Source organism: Mauremys mutica, chromosome 5, assembly GCF_020497125.1.
Source record: "Mauremys mutica isolate MM-2020 ecotype Southern chromosome 5, ASM2049712v1, whole genome shotgun sequence".
Classification (NCBI taxonomy): Eukaryota; Metazoa; Chordata; order Testudines; family Geoemydidae; genus Mauremys; species Mauremys mutica.
This window is the reverse complement of record NC_059076.1, coordinates 130,276,013-130,282,012: the sequence shown is the minus strand read 5'-3', so window position 1 is coordinate 130,282,012 and position 6,000 is coordinate 130,276,013.

Sequence of the window (6,000 nt, the reverse complement as noted above, 5' to 3'; positions counted from 1 at the left end):
GCGGGAAGCCTGGGAAGGCGCCGCGGGCGGGCGGGAGTGGGGGGGGTGCACCGCCCGGCGGCGGCGGCTGGGAGTTGTAGTGCCGCCGGCTGGGGCGGTGCAAGGCATGGGCAGCAGGGGAACTACAGCTCCCACAATGCACCCCGCCTGGCCGGGCGGCCGCGGCTCGCCTGCCCCTAGCGGGCTGGCTGGGGAGAGGCTCAGTGCAAGCTCCGGGTGTTGGCGGGGAGGGGCGCTCCCTCAGGGTGAACCTCGGGGTGGTGGTAGCTGGAGCAATGCACCAGGGATGGATGGGAACCGTAGGGTGACCAGATGGCCCGATTTTATAGGGACAGTCCCGATTTTTGGGTCTTTTTCTTATACAGGCTCCTATTACCCCCCCACCCCTCTCCCGATTTTTCACACTTGCTGTCTGGTCACCCTAGGGACGCGCTGCCAGGGACCCTGCCCCCTTGTGACCTGCACAGCGTCTGTGGCACTTGTCAGTGCGCTGTGTTGGCACCCCGGTGCTGCGACACTGGCGAGGAGAAAGGGTGTCAAGGCCATTCATGAATTCACATGGCTACACTCTGCCTTCCTCTTCCTTCTCACGTACCCTGAACTGCTGTGTCCAGCTGTATAACTCCAGTTTACCCCCAATTCCCTTTCTCTGAAAATCCTACTTGCCTGAATCCACAGTGACCCCCCACCCCCCCCCCACCCCCATAGCCCTATGGCAGGCCATGGCTACACTTCAGCTGCTGTAGCGTGAGTGTCCATGCTTCCTACATCCATGTACAGGTGGTTTCCGTCTGTGGAGTTTTAATCCACCTCTCCAAGAGGTGGTAGCTAGGTTGACAGACGAATTCTTCCCTGGACTTCACTGCATCTACACTGAGGGTTAGGTGACCTAATTACAAAGCTCAGTCTGCAAAATTTTTCACAGCGCTAAGCGATGTAGCTAGGTTGATCAATTTTTTTAAGTGTTGACCAGGCTTTAGTTAATTAGTTAGTTCTGTTTATCTGAACAGCCAGTTATCCAAAAGTTTCAGATCTCCTTCTGCTAGTGTGAACATGACATAACTTTGTTAAATCTACTTTAAAAATACTTAAGACTAGGGGCAGCATTTTCAAGAGTGCCTTAGTGATTTAGGCACCTAAGTCCTATTGAAAGTCAATATAGTTTAGGCATCTAAACACCCTAGGAACTTTTGAACAATTTTATCCTAGGTCACTCCCTAGTTTGATCACCATTTAGTCTACTAAATTTTTAAAAACTTTTAAAAATAAATTTATATGCTCCAATCATGTTGGCAATACAACCTTGCGAGATGGAAGTTTTAACATGTTTCTGCTTTTCTAGGGCAGATGGGGTCTAGATACCAACACGGGGTGCTGTGTCCCAGCTTAGTGGGAGATCCTTATATCAAAACACTCAGTAGTGAGGCACGTGATTATAAGCTTTCCTGAACGTGTTGGTACTTGTATCCACACATCATTGACCAAAGTTGTACAGCCCTGTCCTAGGATGCAATGGGTTTGCTATAAAGTATAATATGGGTTTTCAGGCAGTGAAGGTGTGTGTGGGAGGAGGATATTTTCTTTGTTGTCCCTAATTCCTGGCCAAGAATCTGGGAAATTAGGGTGAAGACAGTCATTAATATTTAAGGCCAAAATTTCATAGACCAAAATTTTCAGTCTTGGGTGCTTAAAATTAGGCTTCTAAATCCAAATTTAGGCATTTAAATAAAAGTGACCTGGTTCTTAGAGGTGCTGAGCACCTACAATCCTACTGAAGTTAATGGGAGCTGCGGGTGCTCATCAGCACTTTTGAAAAATCAGCCCACAAGTGACTAGAGAATGTCCATTCACTTTGGTTCTGATAATGAAAAAGCCTCTGTTGCTTTTTTAACTTTCTATACATCACTGACGTGCCTCAGTGCTTCTTGACATACCTCGGAGCTTGAGAACTCTCCACAATGCTGCTGTGATTTTTAGGGACTCGAAATAATCCCCTTTGTCATGGCTCACTGGGCAATGCTGGAGCGCCGGTCTTTGAACAATGGGGCATTCTTCCAGCAGAGCCTCTTTTGTCCGGTAATAAAACTTGGTTGATTCAAGCCAGCCTTCCTTTATGCGAGATGTCAGTGACTTGCTATTAAGGAGTCAGTACGTGATAAAGGCTGGACTTTTCTACTAGCTGGAAGAAACCTTCTCTAGTGAATTGTGCACTGCCTGCAGAGTAGTATATTTTACAATGCAAATACACACTGGGATGCAATTTCTATCAGAAAAAGCCAGCTACCAGAAATCATTTTCTTCCATGTTGCATTAACCTGAAGTCTGATTTAGTTAGCTTGGTGTTTGGGCTGCTGCCATCCATAACCCTGCAGGTGTGACTGCTCACTGCGAGAACAGCAGCATGCCTTCAGTTCTGGAGTGTTAGCACCGATTCAGCAAAGCTCTTTAAACACAGGCTTAGCAAGTGCTTAAACCCCATTGACTTCAATGAGACTTGAGGTTAAGCATGTCCTTAAGTGCTGTGCTGAACTGGGGTCTTGATGGTGATAGAAGACTGAAGCAAAATACTGGAGCCTGATTTTTATCCCTGCATCAGTCATTGAAGGTTTTAAGAATGTCTCAATGTGTATGTGCCTAGGGAGCATAAATACTACAAATACAGAGAAAGGACATCTGCCAGCCTTTTCAATCAACATCTTCACTGAAGTGCAGGATAGGTTATGGTTGGATTTGAGTGGATGCTGACCTAGATAGTCTTTCCTAAACTATCTTTCTCTATGATAAACAAATAGTTTGTGATGTAGCTTCACCAGTGCAAAGCTACACTTGAAATGCTGCAGTAGCATAAGCTGTAGCGCTGCAGCTGCGACACTATAGCACTTCATTGTAGACGCTACCTCTGTTGATGCTGGTTGCTGTAGTTAATCGACCTCAAGAGGTGGTTGCTAGGGTGACAGAAGAATTCTTCCCTGACCTAGTGCTGTTTGCACCTGAAGTTAGTTCAGCCTAAGAACATCGTTCCTGGATATGGATTTTTTACACTCCCGAGGGACATAGCTGGGTCAACCTAATTTTTTTAATGTAGACTAGGCTCAAGTGTAGAGAAGGAAAGCCATGACTGTGATGTGTACCCTGTTTTCAAGCAGGAGAGAGCACCACCTATGGAAATTTCAGCTTTTCTTGTGTATGCTTAGGGCTTGAACTAGTGCAACTCCATCGGTGGCTGGCCATTGACCGCTGGGATCAGGGCAAATTCTCAAGTTAGACAAGGCATGAGTTTGTAACCTCACCAAAGAACCTAGTTAAGGCTTGGTTTACATTAAAAAGTTAGGATTACCCAGCTACATCGCTCAGGGGTGTGAAAAATTCACACACCCTGAGTGACATAGTTAAGCCGACCTCACCTCCAGAATAGACAGCGCTAGGTCAACAGAAGAATTCTTCCATCAACCTAGCTACCACCTCTCAACAAGGTGGATTAACTACACCAATGAGAGAATCCCACCTGTCAATATAGGTGGAGGCTATACTGAAGCACTACAGTGGTGTAACTGCAGTGTTTCAAGTGTAGATAATCTCTAATACTCACAGGACTGTCTGTTCACCTGAATTTATCACAAGTCTCATGATGTTTAGTGCTTTCCTTAAAGCCCCAGCTCTTGGGATCATTTTGTTATACACTGACAGGTTTCCGAGTAGCAGCTGTGTTAGTCTGTATCCGCAAAAAGAACAGGAGTATTTGTGGCACCTTAGAGACTAACAAATTTCTTTGAGCATAAGCTTTCATGGGCTACAGAGAGTGTATGGTAACATCCATTGTTTCATGTTCTCTGTGTATATATATATCTTCCTACTGTATTTTCCACTGCATGCATCCGATGAAGTGGGGTGTAGCCCAAGAAAGCTTATGCTCATATACATTTATTAGTCTCTAAAGTGCCACAAGTACTCCTGTTCTTTTTGTTACACAAGACTTTCATCTCTCTCTCTCTCTCTTTTTTTTTTTTAAAGCAAGTTTCTAGTGTGGTTGCAGAGAAAAGCTTAAAAATGTAAATCCCAAAGGCTCCAAACCCAGAAGGCAAATAAAAAGAAACCAATGTTAATAGGCAGCATGTTTAAAATAAATAAAAGGAAGTACTTTTTTTTTACACTATGTACAGTCAGCCTGTGAAACTAATTGTCATAGGATGTTGTGAAGGCCAAAAGCATAACTGAGTTCAAAAAAAGAATTACCGGTAGATAAGTTCACAGAGAATAAGTTAATCAATGACTATTAGCCAAGATGGTCAGGGACATAACCCCGTGCTTTGGGTGTTCATAAACCTCCAACTAATAGAAACTACGACTGGACAACAGAGGGTGGATCACTCAAAACTGTCCTGTTCATTCCCTCTGAAGCATCTGGCACTGGCCGTGGTCAGAGACAGGACACTGGGCTAGATGAACCATTGGTCTTACCCATTGTGTCAGTTTTAGGTTTTTATGTCACTTGTATTGTGTGTGGGGGGGTTAATCTCATGATTTTTAAACCAGTCTCGGGTTCCAGCATCAGTATGGTACTGGGGTTCGGATGAGGGCTTTGAAGTCTGCATGTAGGTTTCCTCTGTCCAGGAGCACCAGCTCCAAAGCCTACTCTCCACATTACAGAAACTGCCAGAGGGCTTCCCCAAGGCTGGTTGTTGACTCCACTAGTCAAGCCAAGCCAAGCCTACAAATGTGTGTGAAGGGGTTGGAAACGGTAAAGGAGTCTAACTAGTTCAGCAGACAGTACCAACAGATGTTTTCCAGGACGGGGCCACTCAGGGCACAGTGAAGAGAAGGATCCCCAGCTCAAGAGACAAATTACAAGCCAAGGGACATGGCCCAATGCTGGTTAAGTAAGGACTCGTTGACGTTAGAAAGTTATTCCACTTTAGCTACACTGATATAATCGTTAGTATCCCTTTAATCTTGGTGGTGTTGCCATATCCCAGTGTAGTTAATTTCATTCTGCCTACTTAAAATGTTACCCTGCAATCTCAGGTTCAGAAATATATCAGCTGGATACAACCTTCTTTTGTTTTTGTCTCTGTTATATTGTGTTTTGATCTGTTGCACTGTTTGAAAAGTTGCTGCATTTCACTCTGCACATGACAGGCTCTCAGTGGTGGTTGTGGGTAAAGTGGTGCCTAGCTGTGTAGTCCGTAGATTATGTTTGAATTCTTCTGGATGGAAAGCACTCTGTTAATTATCATCATTCTGATCAGCATTAATTTACATCACTCTTGGAGTGAGAGTCTCAAGGTACATTAATGTATTTTTCACTTGTTGCAACATGGACAGACCACAAGATGGCACATTATTTCTTTCACTGCCCAGCCCTATTAGTTATAGAAAGCATCTACCTAACTATAGTTCTGAAACATCATGGTAGTTTCCAACCAGTGGACCAAATTTGGTGATGAATCCTGGTCACATGCCATCTTAGGCACATTGCACATACTCTAAGAAGATGGTATTTAGATGGAAAATACCTTTTAGACTGACTACATACATCTTCCTGCAATTACAGGTTATAGTTTCCAGATAAATGACTGGTCAGATATTAAGTTGATACTATACTGGATCAAAATTAATCTCATATATGCCATCAGGACTGAACACAGTTCCCATCACACAGAAGGAAGTTTAGTCTTCCCGGCACATTTCTTTTTTTTATATTGTGTAGCATAATTTCCTGTACATACTATAGGTGTTTTGTTTTAAGGACTTGCATATATCATTGCCACATCACCTCTTGAAGTAACCTCCCAGAAGAGGAAATCAATCAATTTTAAATTGCACAATGCTGTTGGTATTTATTTTATTCTAGGTATAATACAAGTTTTTATGAACCAGAACAAACTCTTGAGAACAAGTAAAATGATTTGAAGTTCAGTTGTAATCTGATATTTATTACTTTTTCTGGTTACTAGTATCTATAAACACCCTGAGCTAACTGTTATTGCAAAGTGGCAAGAG